Consider the following 22,828-nt stretch of genomic DNA (forward strand, 5'->3'; position numbering starts at 1 on the left):
CTCAGTCTGTAGGCTGCCCACCCGAGCTTCTGGGGAGAGCACCCTTTCCTCTGGGCTGCGAGCTCACAGAGAGCTGTGTCAGCTGAGGCCAAAGGCACCTTCAGACACTCTTGTCCCAGAACTGAGCCCCAGGCGTCGAGCCCTGCAGAGGAAAGAGCAGCAGGGATACAGCCTTAGCCAAGGAGGCCCAGTGCAGGCTCTGCTCTTGGAAGAGGAGGAGGCGGGGCCGGAGGGGACACAACCAGCCAGGCTGCCCTGGGTCTGCCCCAAGCTCCCGGACCACCTCACTCTTCCTCAGGAGCCAGGAGGGACTCCGACAGAGGTAGGGGACACCGTTTTCTAAACTCGTGAATGTTCTAAATTCTCACGCAAATGGCATCCGTGGGATAAACAGGGAAACGGCTTTGGAAACCACACTTCAAGCAGCAAAGGTGTAATTGTCCACATCTGTGTACACTTTAGCCTGTCTTTGAGCCTGAGGAGACGCGGGGGTGGAGTGCCGCTATTTATTCCCACCTTGGCAGCCCGCATTCACATCGCTTCCTCGGCTCCATCATAACAAACAGGCAAATAAAATCCCAACCGAGGAATTCCCGTCATGGCGTAGTGGTTAATGGATCCGACTAGGAACCATGAGGTTGCGGGTTCGGTCCCTGGCCCCGCTCAGCGGGTTAAGGACCCGGCGTCGCCGTGAGATGTGGTGTAGGTCGCAGACCCGGCTCAGATACCACGTTGCGGTGGCTCTGGCATAGGCTGGCAGCGGTAGCTCCGATTCGACCCCGAGCCTGGGAACCTCCATATGCCGCTGGAGCGGCCCTAGAAAAAACAAAACAACAAAACCCAACAAACACCCAACCGAGAACATCCTAATGTTGCTTATTCATTTGAATGAAGTTTTCTTTCTAAAAAAAAGTAGACAGGAAAAATCACGAATGATTTTTGCTTTTTCACCGTGGGCTCTTGTCTGTGGCTGAAGGAGAAGTGGTATACGCGCCTACGCACAGGCACACGCTCGGTCCGGATCCAGCGCAGGGACACGGAAAACAGACAGGACACAATAGGAACCCTTCGCGTTCTATTCCCTGACATCCAGCAGAATGGGATTAGACAGTGTGGTGGCGCGGGACTAGGGACTAGTGGGAAGCAGGAGGAAAATGGGGGGGAAAGGCTCAGGACGGTATTACCGAGGTCATCTTCCTCTGGGAGAGGGTTAGGAAAAGGTCTGGCGGAAAGTAAAGTATCTCTTAGGTCTGCAGGAGGCATCAGGCTCAGCTTGAAGCTTGGCTTTTCCTTCTCAGTAGTGGGTGGGGGGGATGTTGATACTAGAGGCCCGGAGGAGAATAGGCGTGTGGGATAAACATGGTGGTTTGGCAGGTGTGGGGCAGGCAAGTCAGTTGGTTGTTAGAGAAAGACTCCTCTCAGCTCAACAAACATGAGTTCTGTGCCCCCTCAATGCCCCCCCAATAAACTTGGGGTCTTTTAAGTAAGAAGTAGTGGGTTCATGACTCAGTCCACACACACTTATTAAGTACCTGGTATGGCCCAGGTGCTCTGCTAGACAGTGAAAAATAAAAAAGGGTTGGTTCCACCGGTGGGTGAAATAGGAAGGGGTCAGAAGGCACAAACCTCCAGTGGTAAGAGGAATAAATGCTGGGGATGTGCGGTGCAGCCTGGTGACTGCTGTCAGCTACACTGTGTGGTATGTTTGAAAGTTGCTCAGATAAGATATTTTAAATACTCTCATCACAAGAAAATTAATAACTGGTGATCATTTTGTAATATATGTATATAAAATATATCCCATTTTATTTATCCTTTTACTCATCAGTGGACACTAGGTTGTTTCCATGACTTATCTATTGTGAATAATGCTGCAATGAACATGCAGGCACGGATATATCTTTTTTTTTTCTTTAGGAGAAATCTACCTAGCCTGAAATTCACCATTTAAAGTGAACAATTCTGGAGTTCCTGGTGTGGCAGAGGGGAAACGAATCCGACTAGGAGCCATGAGGTTGGGGGTTCGATCCCTGGCCTCGATCAGAGGGTTGAGGATCTGGTGTTGCCATGAGCTGTGGTATAGGTCTCAGACTCGGCAAGCATCTGGCGTTGCCTGTGGCTGTGGTGTAGGCTGGCAGCTACAGCTCCGATCAGACCCCTAGCCTGGGAACCTCCATATGCCGCGGGAGTGGCCCTAAAAAGACAAAAGACAATAAATAAATAAATAAAGTGAACAATTCAGTATGGTTTACATTCCCAGTGTTATATAGCATTGTGTTATATCTAGTTCCCAGAGGCTCTCATTACCTCAACTAAAGCCCCATACTCAGCAGTTTAACCCCATCTCCCCTTCTGACCACCTGTCTGCTTCTGTCTTTATGGACTTATCTGTTCTAGATATTTTATATGAATGGAGTAATATGATATGTGACTTTGTGTGTCTTTTTTCACTTAGCATAATGCCTCTGAGGGTCATCCTCCTTGTAACATATATTAGTCCTCCATTCCTTTTTATGGCTGGATATTTCTTTTTCTTATTACTATTATTTTTTTGGTCTTTTTAGGACCACACCCATGGCATATGGAAGTTTCCAGGCTAGGGGTCGAATCAGAGCTGTGGCCACTGGCCTAAGCCACAGCCACAGCAATGTCAGATCCAAGCCACGTCTTTGACCGACACCACAGCTCAGGGCAACCCTGGACCCTTAACCCATTGAGCGAGGCCAGAGATCAAACCTGCACCCTCATGGATGCTAGTCAGATTCATTTCCACTGAGGCATGATGGGAACGCCTCTTTATTCTTTAAACTCACCTTTTTTTTGTTTATATATTTGGGATAATATATTCATTTTCCTGAAGATGATTTTGTTACCGGTTTCACCTAGATCTACCTGCTTCCTATTGTTCTAGAAATAAACCATGTTGTCTATAACACCAGTGTCTTGGCTAATGCACTTCCAGTAACCGAAGTTCTTCCTCCCCCATCCCATATGCTCAAATTTTCCTTATTTCGCAGAGCCACCTTCTAGTCTACTTGAGCCAGTGAAACTCACTTACCCTCCCTCAGAAGAAAAGTACCTTGGAAACAAGTCTTACAACAACTTGCTCTCTCAATGAAATGTTGTTGAGAATAGGTCCTATCTCCATGGAGATCGAAAGCTTCTTACGGACAGAAATCATAATTTATGTCTACATCATACTGTACAGAGTCTCCAATACATTGCAAATAACTGAAGGAGAAAGTACAGTTTATAGACTCTTAACAACCACTGAGGTTGCACGGTCATCTACTCTGCTATTTACAAAGTGGTTGCTTAGGTTTTACCATTTACTCGTAGAGAACACAGCTTCCTGGATGTCAGCCTAGAGGTTATTAATCCTGTCCTTTAGACTAAAATTTCTTCCCCCCCAAACTCATTTCCTATTATTAATTGGCAGGGCAGAGCCTGAAAGATGAGCTTTTACCCACAGAGCCGATGCATACCTAGGCCTAAACAATCAGAATGGAAGACCTTGTAAGCACCTCTGTTGCCAGTATACCCGATGTGGCCAATTTTCTTTCAGGGTCTTGCAGCTTTGATTGAATTTGACTAGTTAAGTGGGGAAAGATTTTCTCTTCTGAGAGCTTATAAACTTTTTTTTTAATTCAGCTTTTATTGAGGTATAATTTATATAGAATTAGATATTTATTTTTTGGCCCTACTCTCAGCATATGAAAGTTCATGGGCCAGGGATTCAACCTGCACCATAGCAGCGACCTGTGCAGCAGTGACAGTGCTAGATTCCTAATGTGCTGTACCACCAGGGAAGTCCTAGAATTGGATATTTAAGGTATACATTGTGGTGAGTTGATATACGTGTACTTTGTCAAAGGATTCTCTTTTAATGAATGCACCCATCACTCACAGGTTTATCTTTTTATCTTTTTTTTTTTTTTTTTTTTCCCGTAAGCACATTAATTTCTTCCTTAACTGGTTTCTTTCGATTATACAGTTCGGTGTTTGCAGCGATAGTTGGTGTATTTTACATTAGATCCGCAGGCTTTTTCTATCTTATTCCTGCCTTGAACATGTGCTGAATTCTACTCACAACCAGGCCCAGCGCGTGTTACCAGGGACCCAGCAGCGTTTCACTTCTTGACGCTCTGCTCCCTCCTCACGTGACCGACCTTCCTTCGTTCCTGCTCCCCTCCCTGCTTGTGATGTCCTAACCCCTCTATCAGAACATCTCCACCTGCAGAGTTTGGCAAAGGGGCGTGAGGGGCGTGCGCCTCGCTGGTTTCCCTGGTAACTGATGAGCCCACCTGACATACCCCTCCACCAACAGGCAACTTCCCCCTTCCTCTGGGAGGGAAGACGCCGCCTTGTCCTGCCTGCCGTCCGCAGCACATAGTGGGGTGTCGCTCCAGGACCCTGCCTCAGACATGTAAGCCACCCCCCGCCCCCCCATCCAGTAAACCACTGCCGCCTCTGTCAATGACTCTAGGCTCGTCCTTCGGTCTTGAAGTTGGGCTGGGGACCCAGGGAACTCCCATGAGTGCTGAGACGTTGGGAAATTAGGACCAGGGAAGGAAAGTCGGGGGACCGTCTCCTAACACTGGGACCTGAAAGTTGGGGGGGATCCTGGGGTGGCTGCCCCCCGGTGTATGCTGCCATAGAGGTGGCAGTCTTTGATGGAAGGGGGCTCCCCAGAGAGTAGGGAGAATGCCTAGACACCCCGAAGGCTGTGATGGAGACACTGGCCCCCATTACAGTGGGGAAAATAAGTCAGAGACAGTAAGGCGGTGGCCACAGCTGCGGTCTGGCCATTGCCTTTTATATTTAGGCCACAGCGGCTGAGCTAATAGCCGAGGCAAAGGTTAACTTGAATGTTGATTCAATGTTCCTCTGAAAGTGAGACATGTGTAAGTGTGTGAATGATATGTATTATTGTTTATTACTACTATTTGTTTAAGCTGAACTGTCTATTTAGAAACTAAAACAAACTCCTGAAAATGACCCAAATGGGAATCTTTTGACATTCTAAAACTGGCTTTTGCATAGGAAATTAGCTTTCCAGAAGGAATTGGTATTTCTTTTCCTGTGCCTTTGAGATGTAAATGACCTCCCTGGGCTCTCAGGAACTTGAATCCCTGAGAGTGAAGGAAAAAAAAAAAAAAGAGATTTTTAAAACTCTACTGGGAGGGAGTTCCCGTCGTGGCTCTGTGGTTAACGAATCCAACTAGGAACCATGAGGTTTCGGATTCGATCCCTGGCCTTGCTCAGTGGGTTGAGGATCCAGCGTTGCTGTGACCTGTGGTGTAGGTCGAAGATGAGGCTCGGATCCCTTGTTGCTGTGATTCTGGCGTAGGCCATTGGCCACAGCTGATTAGACCCCTAGCCTGGGAACTTCCATGTGCTGCGGGTTCAGCCCTAGAAAAGACCAAAAAAAAAAAAAAAAAAAAAAAAAAATCCGACTGGGAAAACTATGAGATCAGTGTCTGTACACGCATGTCTATGTGTACCTTATAAATAACAAGGTGTCTCTGCCTCCAAATGGCCAAGATTGCTTTGTGGATGAGCTCTGTTAAATTGGCGTAAAAGAAATTACAAGCTTATATGAATTCTCAGAAATGAATGCATTTCAGGTTCGCATGATCTGGGAATATTCATTGCTGAATTGATATGGAATTCAATCAATTGAATTGGTATGGAAGCTACCTTAGCTTGTTGTTTTGATTAATATAGACATGTCATTAGAGTCATCAATGTTAAGTATGATACTTCTGTTGTGCCTAGGTTTACTAGAGGTCAAATAAGACCTTATTATGTCTGTTGTGCATTTGTCAGCAAGAATAATAATATGATGAAACTTTAAGTAAATGTAAATGAAATAAGAGCTTTTAGGTAAATTCTATAGGACTAATTATGTTTTTGGAATGACTATCTAAAATAGTCTCTCCAGATTTTGGTAACTTGAAACTAAATGAAGTTAAATGAAGAGAATTCACTGACTTTCTGCATCATGTCAAGTAGGATAAGATACTGGAATTTTAATTCCTGGAAGGGTCTAAGTTTACCTGTCTTTGCTTTCTTAGGAAGAATAAAGCATGTTTTCCAATCAGAAAATGCTGGTATGACAAATCACAATTACTTGCTTCTTGGTTTTTGAATAATTCATTTCCTTTGATTGTATATCCATAAGTGGGATTTCTGGATCATATGAATACCACACTTTTTTTTATTACTGTAACTTTGTGTTGAGATTTGAAATCAGGAAGTGTGTGTTCCAACTTTGTTCTTCTTTTTCAGGATTTTTTTTTTTTTTAGCAATTTAGGGTTCTTTAGCTTCCACATGAATTTTAGAATGAGTTTTTCTATTGTTGCAAAAAAAGCCATCGGAGTTTTGATAGAGATTGCATTGAGTCTGTAGATTCCTTTTTTTTTTTTTTGCTTTTTTTAGGGCCGCACTTGAAGCATATGGAGGTTCCCAGGCTAGGGGTTCAATTGGAGCTATAGCTGCCAGCCTACACCACAGTCACAGCAACATCAGATCCATGCTGCGTCTGCGACCTACAACCACAGCTCATGGCAATGCTGGATCCTTAACCCACTGAGCAAGGCCAGGGATTGAACCTGCCACCTCGTGGTTCCTAGTCAGATTTGTTTCCACTGTGCCACGACAAGAACTCCAAGTCTGTAGATTTCTTTGAGTCATGTTGACATAGTATTTTGGGGGTAGTTTTAACAATATTGTCTTCTTCCCATTGTTATTGTCCATGAACCTGGGATGTCTTTCCATTTCTTTAGATATTTTAAAATTTCCTTCAGTAATGTTTTGTATATAAGTCTTTTGCCCTGTTGGTTAAATTTATTCTTACACTTACTTATTTTTGGAGATAAATATAATGTATATAGGAACATAGATTCTGGAATGAGATTGCCTGGCTTTAGTTTGATGTTACCATTTATTAGTGGTGGGACTTTACGCAAGTCTGTAAGTTCTTTTTTGCCTCAGTTTCCTCTTCTGTAAAATGGCGATAATAATGCATGATAAATTTGATGTGATGACTAAATGAGATTGTGATAGGGATGGAGTAGGTAGATAGTTATACACGTAGTTGTAGAAGTCCCAATAAGGGACCATAGATAGAGAGGGAAACCTAGGGAACTTTGGGAGACCACTGTAAGTTAATAATTGCTCAAGATGGCCATCCAAGGCAGGCTTGCTTGACTAGTGGAGGCACAAGATATGCCTCGGGTCATTGGGTGGGGGATGGAGTGAGGCCTATATTCTGGTTCAGACTAAGGGCAAGAGCTTGAGGACCACCCTTCTGCTGATTTGAATAAGCACCTGACAGTCCTAGTTTGACCTTATAGGGTCGAATACTCTCTTACTGGATACCAAAGAGGAGCTATTACTCAAAGAAAGAGGAAGAGGCGGTCTTTTCCCACCCCCATTCCCTTTGGATTATAAAACTGTAACCAACTTAATCCTTAGTACAGAGCCTCCTCACCTGCCTACTTGCATCTCTCCTGAGTGTCCTATCTTAATAAATCTATCTCTTGTCTATCATTTTGTCTCTTGCTGAATTCCTTCTGCACTGAGGCACAAAGAACCGAACCTCAGTAAGTCCAGACATAGGTTGAGTGATTCTAATTTAAAAACCATGGGTTCTGGAGTTCCCGTTGTGGCTCAGTGGTTAACGAATCCGACTAGGAACCATGAGGTTGCGGGTTCGATCCCTGGCCTTGCTCAGTGGGTTAAGGATCCAGCGTTGCTGTGAGCTGTGGTGTAGGTCGCAGACACGGCTTGGATCTGGTGTTGCTGTGGCTGTGGTGTAGGCTGGCGGCTCCAGCTCCGATTAGATCCCTAGCCTGGGAACCTCCATATGCCAGGGGAGTGGCCCAAGAAATGGCAAAAAGACAAACAAACAAACAAACAAAAAGCCCATGGGTTCAAGTCCCAATCTGGGTTCTGGCTAGGTTCCAGTCATAAGTGCTGTCAGTTTGAATTATGCTATGAGAGACTTATATTAGTGTGTGGCCCTTACTAATTGCTCCATAATTGTTAGCTTTATTGTAGAACCAGCAGACATAGTACTGCGATGCATTGAGATGTGAGGCTGGGGAGGGGAATGGGTGTCATTTGGGGAAGGTCTTAAATATCAGGATAAGCAGTATAGACCTTGTTCAGCTGGCGGGGAAGATTTTAGATGTTTTTGAGAAGAAACCTTACTTTAGTTCTGGTGTTAATGGGAGAGACAGATGCAAGCTATGTGGTTGTAAGCATGGACACTGGTTCTAATCAAAGATGGGGATCTGACCTCTGGTCATGGTGGTGATGGAATATACACAATATACCCAAAGAACACCTGTGTTCCAAGGGAGAATGTATTGTGGACACGTGTTTCAGAGCACTTGCAGTTCTTGATGTCTGTTTGCATGTAGATAATGATGATGTACTGAGTCTGGGGTGTCTTGGTGACATCCTTATGTGGACACCTGGAAGAGTCTGAGGTTTGGAAGAGAGGTCAGGGTGGGAAATACAGATTTGTAAGTTATCCATGGTGCCAATTACTAAGATACATATTGCCTCTCAACTCCAAGTCTACCCCTCTCTGCCTTGCTTTGGGGTGCTCACGACAGACCCTGTAGCCATTTTCCTTGTCACTGGTTACAATTTTAGGCTTTACCAATGTAGGGTGCAAGGTGAGAGGAAGGCTCTTGCCTTCTCTAGTGTGTGAGCTGTGTCCCCATGTGTGTCGGCAGAATGGCCTGTGGGTGGGGTGGAAGGAAGCACTGCCCCTGAGTGGCCCTCACGGAATCACAGTGGCTGCCACCTCCCTAGGTTCTTTTACCACCACCTGTCAGAGGAAGGGAGGATGGAGAGGAGCGGGGGAGGGGCTTGCCTAGGTCTCCGCATTCCCACCTTGCTCACACGCCCTGACACGGCTCCTGTTTTCAGAGGTGGCTGCTGTTAGCCCCTCTGTAGCCCGTTTGACCCCTTTTACTAGTGAACACTTTTCTTCGTGTGAAAATGTCCCTGTTCAGATGGCTGGTGTGATTTCTGTCCCCTGACTGGACCAGAGGACATGATCCCAGGGGAGCAAAGAGGATGGAGGATGAAATTGCAGGGATTGCTTCCTCTGAGCAGTGGCAAGGAAGGAGTCATCAGGAAAAAGCTGGGGCAGTAAGGGGACTGGAGAGAAGAGTCTCAGGAGTGGCCAAAGCCTCAATCCTTCACGAGGCCAAGCACGAGGCGTCCTGGGAGAGGCTGCTGGCCTTGGCAGTTAGGGAGTCCTGGTGGCCTCGCCAGGGCAATTTCAATCTTTAAGGTCCATGAAGGTAGAGGACAGATGGCCAAGTGGACTGAGGAAAACTGGGAGGTGAACATTCAAGACAACCAGTGGAAGCTTCTCTTTGAAGAAGCTCAACCTCAGTGGGAACAGTATCTACAGGGGAAAAGCAGAATTAAAATGAAACAAGCTCGGAGTTGCTGTTGTGGCTCAGTGGTTAATGAATCCGACTAGGAACCATGAGGTTGTGGGTTCGGTCCCTGGCCTTGCTCAGTGTGTTAAGGATCCGGCGTTGCCGTGAGCTGTGGATTTGGCATTGCTGTGGCTGTGTAGGCCGGCGGCTACAGCTCTGATTTGACCCCTAGCCTGGGAACCTCCATATGCCACCAGAGCAGCCCTAGAAAAGTCAAAAAGACAAAAAAAAAAAAAAAAAAAAAAAAAAAAAAAAAAAAGAAAGAAACAATCTCTCTGGAGGGGACACTTGAGGGTAGAATTACATCTAAGCCCTGGCCTAATTCATTTGAGACAGATGAAAAGCTTTTAGAAATTAAAAACAGCAAATGAGTGGAGGGATAAAATATACAAACTCCTCTCTATAAAACGTAACTCACGAGTACCTGCTGTAGAGTACAGGAAACTATATTCCGTATCTTATAATAACCTATAATGGAAAAGAATCTGAAAAAAGTAGGTATTAACGTATAACTGAATCACTGCCGTTTACCTGAAACTAAACATTGTTACTATATTTCAGTAATCTTTTATTTTTAATTTTTTTTACAAAACAGCATATAAATGCAAAGCACTAAAAATGCTTTCATTATCCTTGTAGGACCTTTGCTGTGGAAGGTTCTGCCTTGTGGCCATCACACCGTTTCTGCTTGAGCAGACCCAGTCCACCTCTAATTGCTCCATGCTAGTTCAGTGCCTGCTGCCAGACACTGCCTGCCTTTCCTTGAAATTAGGCCCACAGAGGTTTCCTTCCTGTCTCATGCACATTTTCCTCTTCTGAATTTGCCATAAATGTAATTGCTTTGGCATCTCTCTCTCTCGCCCCAGGGCCTACTAGAACCACTCATTTTGGAAGCCTGGCTTACATTATGCAAGAAAAAGATGAGCCCATGGCAGAAATATTACCACAGGGCTCTCAGATGTATATGTGTTCTGCTCCAAATAGTCTGTTTCTAGAACTAAAACTATGTCCTGCCACTCAAAGTGAAGGTTTGCAAGTATTGTTTGTGAAACACACCAGCATCAGAATAGAAATTGCCAAAAATGATTCAATTTGCACAAACAGGCTTATTTGTATAAATAAGCCACTCCTTATTAGGGTTACGATAAGCAGCTTTCTCTGATAGGAGGAAAGGAAATGAGAGAACCTCCTTTATTTCAAATTGTCCTTATACCAAATTATCTTACTTTCAAGTAAGATAACTCAGGGTCTGAGTTTTCTACTGTATATTTCATCAAGGTTAAATACAATCAGCATATTAAAAGAGGTGATTGGATCTTGAAGGGGAAAAAGGGTGAAAATGTCCAACTGCATTTGAGATACTAACCTGCTGTGTAATATTTTATTACATATACGCCAAAATATTTTATGGTATAACTACTTTTCTGAGACGTTTCTTCGCGGGCCCTCGATTATGAAGCCATATCATTTCCATTTTGTAGAGGACAAAACTGAGTGGTGATAAAAATATTTTCACCACCCCTTCTTAACTCCTGAACAAAATCAAACAAATGGGGTATAGAGTGTGAGCTTTGGAGGCCTAGCCTTAGGGTTCTGAGTCGCACTGACCAGTCTCCCCTCACTGTGTCCTGTAGCAGTGAAAATTCATACAAAGTAATAGGGAAAACTGATCAGTATTTCCTATGAAGAAAAGCAAATGTTCTCTCTCCAAACCAGTGACACCAGAAATTCCATGCTAGAGCACCCATTTCATGCAAAAATTCATGTAATAATCTCAGAAGGCTTGAATGCTCTGGTCAGCTTTCTGAATGACCGTCTTGTATTTCCTCCTAATCTGCGCACTTTGCATGCTCTCCCTGCTCTCAACATTTCTTAACCGTGAATGTAGTTAGTCTTGCAAGACAGACTCAGTGGGTGGCTACTTCTGAGAATGAGCCAGTTGTGGTTTGATGAGATTGTGATATAAACGATAGGTGTCAAAAGCCAGGAGTTATCCTTTCTCTGGGAGAGAGTCAGGCTTCTCCCTGAAGACAGCAGAACAGAACAGAACGATGCAGAACAAAACAAAAGAGACCTTAGATATAAAGTCAGCATTACTCTGGTTCTGGTCTAATGAGTCTTGGTCCACATACAACCTAAACAGCCAGTCCAGGCAAGTTTTAAGTAGAAGTCCAGCAGGTCCACCTTGGGGACAGGTGGCCTTGGGAGTTGGAGGGCTGGGGTTACCTCAAGCCAGTGGGCTTGGGGTGAAGCCATGTATTAATCTTCTCTGTAACTTGAGCACCTTTGGTATAGTTTGTGGTGTATAATGAACTCATCAGTTAGGGCTGCCCTAACAATGTACGCACACTGGGTGGCTTAAAGAACAGGGGTTTACTTCTCACAGTTCTGGGGGCTGGACATCCAGGATCAAGGTGTCAGCATGGCTGGTTTCCTCTGAGGCCTCCCTCCTTGCCTTGAAGAGGGTAGCCTTGTCACTGCCTTCATGTGCCTTTTTCTCTGGTGCCTGGTATATTTTCTTTTGAGGACACCAGTCTTAGGGGATTTAGGGCCCCACCCTTGTGACCTCACTTAACCTGAATTGCCTCCTTGAAGACCCTATATGCAAATACAGTTATACTGTTGAAAGGTTGGGGCTTCGACTTATGGATTTGGGGCAGGGGACACAATTCAGTTTATAACATATGGTACTTACTCTAGAATTGCCTTTTATTTTATTTTATTTTTTGTCTTTTGCTTTTAAGGGCTGCACCCTCAGCATATGGAGGTTCCCAGGCTAGGGGTTGAATTGGGAGCTATAGCTGCTGCCCTACATCACAGCCACAGCAACGTAGAATTGCCTTTTAAATAAAGAAAAGGGTTATCTATTGTTCTAGCTGGTTTCTCTGCTGGAGAATGAGAGGGGTCATGGTGACAGCTATTTATTATTCTTGCAATTGATCTTAGGGTTTTGCAAAGAGGCTTCAGTAAATTAACACTGAACTTTTTTTCAAAGGGACTTAATTGCTAGACCTGTTTGTTGCATGCATTTAATATCTACTTTCTGTTACTACACATTCAATGCCCACTTCTTTTTACTACACCCGTTATGTCTACTTTCTGTTACTACACACATACTATACATTCCTTAATTACTATGCATTTAATGTCCACTTCCTGTTACTACACACACAACAGGTCTGTTCAGGAGATGCCGGAATCTCAAAGCTGCTTACTTGCTCTTGTCTCTCAATTCCTTCCCCAAATCCTGACTCATCTCCTCCTTGCTGGAATTAGGTCACAGGCAAAACTCCAGCAATGCCTTTTTTTTTTTTTTAATTTTCTTTAAGCCACAAGTGGCTCTCCAGCTGAATGTGATACATGCCTGGTTTATATTTTGAGCCTGGTCTTACTCTTTTCATTCAAGGCTATCAGTATCATTTGATGTAAGTGATTTTAAACTTTCTTTGGAATCTGACAAAAACTATGGTCTCTCCAGAAAAATGTGCAAATACACAAGTATTCTTGCTTTTTATGTCTGATGGCCCATAAAGACTGATTCATGTGTTAATTACATGCCTCCATCCCCCAACCCAATATATAGACAGAGAAATTTAAGATTTGCTCTTTGGAATGCATGATCTGAAAATTTCCCTGTACCCATGAGCAACTGCTAGACAAGAAAATGGCTTTAGTTTTTGCTTTTAAAAAAATAGCACACATGCACACACAAAGGAGTTCCCATCGTGGCTCAGTGGTTAACAAATCCGACTAGGAACCATGAGGTTGTGGGTTCGATCCCTGGCCTTGCTCAGTGGGTTCAGGATCCACCATTGCCATGAGCTGTGGTGTAGGTCGAAGATGCGGTGCAGATCCCACGTTGCTATGGCCACGTAGGAGTGGCTACAGCTCCTACTAGACCCCAGCCTGGGTACCTCCTTATGCTGCAGGTGCAGTCCTAAAAAGAGAAAAGACAAAAGACAAAAAAAAAAAAATAGCAGAGAGCTGTCTCATGCAAAAAACACCTTGAATCTCTGTCTCTGGCCTGACTTAGGTAATGTGTCATCTCTTCCATCCATTTATAATGCAAATCAGCTCAGTGTTTCCTTAGCAGTAAATAATAATAGTCAAATTTCAGTGAGAGGTTGCTGTGTTAGGGGCACAGCATGTATTATTATTATCTCTTGGGTGCTTCCCATGGACTATTTCATTTAATCAATTCTATGAGGTAGGTACTATTGTATTTCTGTTTTGCAACAAGGAAACCAAGGTGTATTAGTTTCCTGTAGCTGCTGTAACAAATGACCCAAAGCTGGTGGCTTAAAACAATTGCAATGTATTCTCTCACAGTTTTGGAGGCCAGAAGTCCAAAATCAAGGTGTTGGCTGGGCTGTGCTCCTTCTAAAGGCTCCAGGGGAAATTTCATTCCCTGCTTCTTCAGCCTCTGGTGGAGGCCAACATTCCTGGCTTGCTGGCTTGCTCATCCTGTCTCTGCCTCTGTCTTCACATGGCATTTCCTCTGTGTCTCTTCTAAGGACATTTGTCATTGGGTTGAGGGTCCCTAGATAGTTCAGGACAGTCTCATTCTGAGACCCTTAATTCCATCTGCAAAGACCCATTTTTCAAATAAAGTCACAGGGTCTAGGATTAGGATGTAGACCTACCTTTTTGTCCATGATCCCTCTGCCTGTTACGCAAGGCATAGAAAGGTTATAATAGTTAGTGGTGGACTGGGGTTTCTAGCTCTTATGTTAGGGCCTAGAGAAGCTGTGAACGCCCCACTCTGGCTAGTGGTGGACTTCAGCCTTTCCTCTTGGCTTACTTTCAGCCCATGGGACCCTTGTAACTGGGTGCTGACTAGCAACTTGCTGAGAGGTTAGGACCCAGTTTGGTAGCAGTCTCAGTTCTAAAGGGACTTGTGCAACAAAGAAACAAAGAGGCCGTGGCCAGGATGAGAGAGCCAGATACAGAGGTGCTAGCCTCTCTTGTCCCTCCTTCCATACCTGGGTGAGCTGCTCCCTGTAGAAGGTGCTATGGGGACAGAAAAGAGGGGGCTTGTGGGGTGCTGGGAAGCCTGCTGGGCTGTAGCTGAGAACTGCCCAGGCAGAAGGCAAAGCTCCTGTGAAGAGATTTGGCTAATATATTATGCATGTTGAAAGAAATGAAAGAAAACCTAGATGGAAAGATATCCTATGTTCATAGATGGGAAGAAAATATCATTATGAATATTAGCTAAAGTAATCTACAGATTTAATGCAATCCCTATCAAAATCTCAATGATTTTTCTTTTTTGCAAAAACAAACAACAAAAATTAATCCTTAAATTCATATAAAAATCTCAAGTAGACCTTGAATAGCTAATATAATCCTGAAAAAGAACAAAGTCAAAGGATCCACACACCTTGATTTCAAACCTCAGCTATAACACTAGAGCAGTCAAAACAGCTGATACTGGCATGAAGATAGACATAGAGAATAGAATAGAAAACCCAGAAAGAAATTCTCCCATATATGGTCAAATGATTTCCCACAAAGGTAAAACCATCTTGTCAACAAATGGTTTGGGGAAAACTGGATATCTACTTACAAAAAATGAAGTTAGAGCCTTACCTTACACCGTGTACGAAAAACAAAAAACCCTCAAAGTAGATCAAAGACCTAAATGTAAGAGTTAAAAATAGACACTTAGAAGAAAATGAAGTATATACTTAGAAAAAATACACTCTTAGAAGAAATCATAGGATTTTCAAAAAGCAACATGGCATTGGATTTGGCAATGAGTCTGAATATGACACCAAAAACTGTTGGCAACAAAAGAAAAAAATAAATTAGATCTCATCAAAATTAAGCTTTTGTTCATCAAAGGGTACCAGTAACAGATGTAAAGGTACATAATGGGAGAAAATGACATATCTCATTGGGGTTAATATCCAGAATATATATTTTTAAAAACTCCTAAAACTTAGCAACAAAAATGCAACCAATCCAATTAGAGGATGGGACAGATGTGAATAAAAATTCTTTTGAAGAAGATATATAAATGGCCTATAAGCATAGATAATGATCCTCACCATCATTAATCACTGCAGAAATGCAACTAAAAACCATATTGAGATACCCCTTCATATGCATTAGAATTATTATTTAAAACAAGAAAAGAAGGCTTGGTGAGGATGTGGAAAAATTGGAACCCTTGTGCATCGTTGGTGGAGATATAAAATGATATAAAAAAGCCAGCCCTCAAAGGACAAACATTGCATGTTCTACTTGTCTGAGTTACCTAAACTGTCAATAAAAAATTAAAAAAAACAGTGCTTTTTGATGGTGCCAGGGTAAGTTGCTTTTACTTTCTGTAAATCCATGAAAGAGAAGAAGCTAAATTAAGGGGTCTGGAGGTAAGAGCGGGTTACCTAAGGCAGGATGAAATCCCTTTGCTTTGGGATGGATATTGGAAGAGACTTGTGCTTAATAGGACCTCTGAATGGATCCAATTTTCTCAGCGCCTTCAGAACTTAGTATATCTCACACCGACCATCTCACCCCCATTTACACATAAAGGAATAAGTTACAAAGAAATAAAGCACTATGTGCTCTTCCCTGACAGTGCACAGTTGTTCTGGAAATTCTCCCAAAGGACTGGGATTACTTCTGGGTGCAGGGAGGAAATTAAAACCAGCTGCAGTTAGTTGGAAATGAGACAAGTTTTTATACTTATTTCCCCCTCTCTAAACTTGCTTTACCTGAAACTTAACTCCCTCCCAATCCACACTATCTTCAGAAGCTAACCAGCATTCTTTCCTTTCTTTCTTTCCTTCTTTCTTTCTTTCTTTCTTTTTTTTTTTTTTTTTTTTTTTTTTTGCTTTTTATGGCCGCACTCGTGGCATATGGAAGTCCGCAGGCTAGGGGTCAAATCAGAGCTGTTGCTGCTGGTCAACACCACAGCCACAGCAACGTGGGATCCGACCTATACCACCGTTTGCAGCAACACTGGATCCTTAACCCACTAAGTGAGGCCAGGGATCGAACCCGAATCTTCATGGATCCTGGTCAAGTTCATTAACCGGTGCTGAGCCATGAAGGGAACTCCTCCCCAAGATTATTTTCTTAATGTCCAGCTCAAGGCATCACAAGCTAGCCTTCCAGCTGCATTGCCTGTGTTTCGTAACTACACTGGGCAGCACAAAGGGTTTCTAAACCAGAGAAAACACTAATAACCTGGAAGAGGTGAAGTCTGCTTTTAAATTCACAAGCAATTTTATAATCCCTTTGGAGAAAGATAAAGAGAACAAAGGAGTTCTTGATGGAGAAGGGTGGACTTGGGGTTTGGGATTGGCACATGTACACTCTGAGGTATAGGGAATGATTGGCCAACAGGGACCTGCTGTATAGCACAGAGAACTCTACCTGGTATTCTGTGATGGTCTATGTGGGAACAGAACTGAAAAAGAATGGTTGTGTGTATATAACTGAGTCACTTTGTACATTAGAAATGATCACAAGCTTGTAAATCAACTATACTTCAAAAAAACTTTAAAAAATGAGGAGTTCTTGTTGTGGCTCAGCAGGTTAAGAACATGACATAGTATTTGTGAGGATGCGGGTTTGATCCCTGGCCTCACTCAGTGGGTTAAGGATACAGCAAGCTGCAGTGTAGATTGCAGATATGGCTCAGATCCGGTGTTGCCATCGCTGTGGTGTAGACCACAGCTGTAGCTCCAATTTGACCCCTGACCTGATAACTTCCATATGCTGCAGGTGTGGCTGTAAAAAGAAAAAGAGTACTTGAAAAATGGCAGATTTGTGCATTTTTCTGCTCAGTGTAACCCAGGTATAGACTTGAAATGAACTTGAGCTGTACCCCCACCCCACACCACCATCTGCTCATTCAGAGTGTCATGATTGAGTCCGACACTATCAAAAGAAATTGCTTTTTCCATATGCAGTCTCCTTGTTTTACTTAGTTTGCATCTTCTATCCAAAACATTTTTTGAAAAATTGAGTCTTTTAGGGGAGACAAAACCAATTTTCTTCAGGAGAAAATATTCACTCATTTCACTTTGGCATGGAAGAGAATTTAAATGCAATTTCTGTCTTAGATGTGGGAGGTAGATATTTTATTCTCATGTGGATTACCATCTTTGTGTTATTCTACATTCACTTGACTTTGACGCGGTCAGGCTGTTATCACAACAGCGACAACAGCCCCATTTATGTTAGCTGTGGACTTGGATGTGTAGGTACTGCTGCTCCTGCCTCTGCCTGTGCAGACCGGCCACTTGTGTCAGCTACTTGCCGTGTGCCAGACCTTGAAGTAAGAGCTTTCTGTGTGACATGACAGTGACTCCTTAACAAACTCTGCAACGTGGGGACTGTTATTCTCATCTCACTAGTGAGGAAATGGAGAGAGATTAAAGTAATTGCCTTCTTCTAACACACTGAGTAAATGTTGGAGCTGGAATTTGAGCAAATAGAGGTGTCTGGGAATTGGGCAGAACTGAGGGTGTGGGTTAGAACATGATGGAAGATAGTATGAAAAAAAAATCACATATATGTATGACTGGGTCACTTTGCTGCTCAACAGAAATTGAAGGAACATTGTAAATCACCTATGCCTTAATAAAAAATAAAAACTGAGGGTATGTTCTGAACCATGGGAAGCTGAGATGGTGATCATTTCCTAGCTTGTATTTGTCACAACTTTGCATGTGGAGCTTTACCAATGGTGGAGTGAGCACAGTGAACACATTCATTTATTCACAGGGTGTAGAATAAATGAATGAGGAAGGCTGAGGGATATTTAGCAGTTTGTCAATGACCACATTTTAATTGGGAGGTTGCTGCTCTGAGACACTGTGTGGACTCACTTGTAAGGACTTCTATCAGGTAGCCTCTGAAGTGAAGGGAATGTGTTACGGATTTGTTTTTTCAGGGTGCACAGGTTGGTCCCTGGGTACACTGAAGAACCACAGTCCTGTCATGGCCTTTTGTGTCCGTGGCAACGTGGTCTCACCAGAAGTTGCTCTCAATAGTGGGTAGGGTTTCAAGAATTCTAAGATTTAGTCACAGCATCCTGCAAGTGAGTAAGGTGTTCAGAATGAATACTCGGGAGTTCCCGTCGTGGCGCAGTGGTTAACGAATCCGACTAGGAACCATGAGGTTGCGGGTTCGGTCCCTGCCCTTGCTCAGTGGGTTAACGATCCGGCGTTGCCGTGAGCTGTGGTGTAGGTTGCAGACACGGCTCGGATCCTGCTTTGCTGTGGCTCTGGTGTAGGCCGGGGACTACAGCTCCGATTAGACCCCTAGCCTGGGAACCTCCATATGCCGCGGGAGCGGCCCAAAGAAATAGAAAAAAAAAGACAGAATGAATACTCAACACACATAGTGAGCCCTCATTATGGCTCGATGTCCCTTCAACCACACGAGAGCAAAACTATCTCCTCTCATAGTTCAGCCTCTGTGATGACGACAGTGCTCAGCCCATTAATGCTGCAGAAAGACACAAGAGGAATAAAAATGAACATTTTTAGTTCAGAGGACAGCCCCTGGAGGGGACAGGATGGCCAGAAAAATGCCGCAGTGACCCACTCAATGGAGCAGCACAAAAGAGAAAGAATGTGTCAGTAAGAAGGGGTCCTCAGACGTGGACAGAGCAGATGACTGCGAGGTGGATGTTGGCAGTGCCACTCACATGCTGCCCAGGGCCCACCACCCACCTTGAACATTTCTGTCTCCATGGCAGGGCCACCCTGGGGATGGAGCTGAAGGTGGAAGCTTATAGCCAACAGACTCCAGTGTTATTCTTTCTGGCAAAACCAACCCGTTAGTATCCTTGATACGTTAAGTAGTCTCTTGGCTTCATTCCGATTGAAGGTTCATCCAACAACTTTCTGATTCCTCTTTTGTCTGTCTACAAGGAGAGAAAGTGCTGATGACATGGGTGATGACATTTTTCTCTTCCCCTTGACCACAGTGATTTATCATAGAAAATCAACAGAGATTTCCAGTGAACCTCTCACCATTCCAAATGATGCATACATAGCATCCTGAGGCCAGACATGCTGCTTTTATTTACACGTGGCTCTCTGAGCTTGGTGACAGTTGTCATTTTTATTGACCATTAATAGTGGATGTCTTGGTATGGCTCTCAGCACCTGTGCATTTCAGCTGGAGAGAGTCAGTCTCTTGGGCTCTGAACATTGTGAGACCAAGAAAAGAAAGTTCCTGGATCTTCAAAGAGGAGGGTCAGTTTCATCCTTCTAGCCTTTGGCTTAGGCTGGTACACCTCACACCTCTGCCCCTGGATCAGGTGCACACATATCTGGGAAGTTGGCAATTTTGAAGTGCAACATCTTTTTACTTAAAAAAAATGTTCTGTGTTGTGCATTCTATTCCCTAACATGCCCATTCCATATCAACATTATTTTTCTTTTTTTTCTACAGCAGCACCTGTGTGGCATATGAAAGTTCCCAGGCTAGGGGGTCACATTGGAGCTGCAGCTGCAGTTCTGTGCCACAGCCACAGCAATACCAGATCTGAGCCGTACCTGCAACCTCACTGCAGCTTGCAGCAACGCTGGATCCTTAACCCACTGATTGAGCCCAGGGCTCAAACCCGGATCCTCACAGAGACAATGTCGGGTTCTTAACCCCCCGAGCCACAATGGGAACTCCTCAATGTTATTTTTCTTTACAGTGTTATTTTCCTTCTAACTTTTACATAAACTTGATGATGTGGGAAGACATGCAGTGCTTTCCTGGGGCTCCAGGTGCTACTGGTGCAGGCTGAGTACCCCTGGGTTTGCCTCTGTGTGTTTGAGAAGCCTTGCCTCACTCCCTGCTTAACATCTGTGGTTAATTGACTTCTCTGTGTTAGGACTTTTTAGTTGTACAATCTTTGTCTACTTTTCTTCCTCTAAATAGGATTATTTTGACCCAGATTGTTCCATAGTGATTCTGGTTGTGGAAACTAGCATCTCTTGTGAACATGGTGATTTTTTTCCCCCATTCTTTCATACCAGGGTGGTCTCTATTGCTATCTAGTTAGACAGCAAATAGTGGAACTATATATTTCATGTACATCTGGCAGTCAAAACCAAATACAGCTAGTGTTTTGAAAATATGAACTATTCTATAAATCTTCCTAATCACAATAGGACTTCTAAAGTTAATTTTATCTTGCTGATGAGAAAGAAGAAAGTTCTCTAGACAACTAATGACCAGTGTTCCAGTCTTTAGAAATGAAAGAGAGAGAAAAGAGAGAGATTCTGGCCGACAAAAAGTGCCATCTGCTCATCTTGTCTTGTGTTATTTCATATAAGCTCTCAAACAGAGCTAATAACTATCCTAAATACAAAATCTGAGTAAAATATATTATTGAGACATTATGCCATTCAAACATGATAGGATATGGTGATGGTTCCAATATAAAGATTTTGGCTTTAGGGTACAAGCTAAATAAAATGCTGATATCAGCTGTGCTACACTGTCACCCAAATGTATGCTGTTTCCCTATTATTACGTCCCCGCATACCTTCAAATGCAAAGCATTAAAAAAAAAAACTCACTATGAAAATTCTATGTACCAATTGCCGAGCTTTATAGATCCGTAGGGCTTTGCCAGACTTGTTCATTGCTTCATGTCTCAATCTTGTCTGTTTATTGCTGGATAATTTTAAAGCAAATCCCATACCTCAGCCATTTCACCCATAAATGGTTTAGCTGTCTTATCCAGGAAAGGGCAGGGGGAGGGAAGGAGGGAGGGAGGGAGAGGGAGGAGGGAGGGAGGGAGAGGGAGGAGGGAGGGAGGGAGGGGGAGAGAGAGAGAAAGAAAGAGATACCCTCCCACATATCCACAAATTAACAATAATTAGTGTCATCAAATACCTAGCATGTATTCCAATTCCCCTGATTGTCTAAATATGCCTCTTTTCAGTCAGCTTATTTTATTTAGGAGCCGACAGATTTCCTTTTCATTGTGCATGGTTGTCGAGCTCCCCAGAACCCTGGTAACATCTCATAATCTCAAAGAGTCCCTCTTCTGTCCTTGCATGGGCTTCATGAAGAAATTAAGTTCTTAAAGTCTAGATTTGGGTTGAGATGTCTTTTAACTTTTTCTTCTACTCCCTGAATTTCCTGTGCACTGACATTACATTTAAAAGCTGATTAAATGCAGATGTGGTGGTGGTGGTGTTACTGCCGCTGCTGTTTTTAAAAGATGATTTTGGACTTGGTTCCGGGTTTTCTAGCTTGTCCAAAGGGCTTCACGTTGTGTCCTACCAGCCTGTCTGTGTGACTCACATTTAATGAGGCTAAAACTGATCAGTGGGCTCAGGCGACAGTAGCTTGATCATTGGATGATTTTCCCTCCCTATTTTGTCTGCTGGTCTTACCTTCCGATGATGACCATTGCCTGAATCAGTTATGAGATGAGGGGTTGCAAATGTTGGTTTTTCCAATTCTATCTTTCTGTTTCAATTTGCTACCTGAGAATCTGTGTGAAAAAAAGCAAAAACCAAAAACTCTTCACTACCAGGGCTCTTTGGATCTCCCAAAATACATATAGCATAATAGTGAGAAAAATGCTTCTCCTTTTCCCTTTAAACGTTCTCTTTTTCAGGGTAATGATTTGGTGTCCTAGCAACTGCCACTGGTGTCCAGTGGCTTCTATTTTGTTTTCTCTCACCTTTCTCTCTGCATTTTATGAATTTACATCCTTCTGTATATTTAGTATATATATTTTTAATTTTTTTTTTTTTGTCTTTTCTAGGGCTGTACCTGCAGCACATGGAGGTTCCCAAGCTAGGGGTCTGATTGGAGCTGTAGTCACCAGCCTACACCACAGCCACAGTAACACCAGACCCGAGCTGCATCTGTGACCTACACTGCAGCTCACAGCAATGCTGGATCCTTAACCCACTGAGTGAGGCCAGGGATTGAACCTGCAACCTCATGGTTTCTAGTCGGATTTGTTAACCACTGAGACACAACGGGAACTCCTGTATTTAGTGTATTTTAAATTAATTGCGTCATTTTGGGGATGTTGATGGAAGCAGGAACTCAGCTGAACTTGTTCCTTTGATGAGACTCACATCGTCTGTTGACAGCTTCTTTTCCCTCCTTGATTTCTGGAGCAACAGAATGTTCCAGCTCATTTTTCTACATTTCCTGCCTGCAACTGGTATCAGCCATTTCTTCCAGGATCCTTGGTTCCATTGAGTGGAAAATCCTATTTAGAGACCCCATTGAGAGTGAAATGTGCTAATGAGATTGGATTGGAGTTGTTTCTAGCACTCTTCAGTGGCTTGAGCTAGAAAATTTGTGTTTTAATTAATTAAAATTTTTCTCTTTATAGCCGTATCCTCAGCATATGTAAGTTCCC

The 22,828-nt window shown here is 43.4% G+C and overlaps 1 protein-coding gene and 1 long non-coding RNA gene across 7 annotated transcripts in view; one reads left to right on the forward strand and one right to left on the reverse strand.

Annotated features, from left to right (window-relative positions):
* GALNTL6 (polypeptide N-acetylgalactosaminyltransferase-like 6) overlaps positions 1-22,828 on the reverse strand; it is a 1,214,871-nt gene that overhangs the window by 32,132 nt on the left and 1,159,911 nt on the right. The window lies entirely within an intron of this gene.
* Positions 3,812-22,828, forward strand: part of LOC110256616 — a 49,574-nt gene continuing 30,557 nt past the window's right edge. The window contains exon 1 of the long non-coding RNA XR_002338375.1: positions 3,812-4,426. This is a non-coding gene — a long non-coding RNA (uncharacterized LOC110256616). The remainder of the gene's footprint in view (positions 4,427-22,828) is intronic.

The sequence above is a fragment of the Sus scrofa genome, chromosome 14, assembly GCF_000003025.6.
Source record: "Sus scrofa isolate TJ Tabasco breed Duroc chromosome 14, Sscrofa11.1, whole genome shotgun sequence".
NCBI lineage: Eukaryota > Metazoa > Chordata > Mammalia > Artiodactyla > Suidae > Sus > Sus scrofa.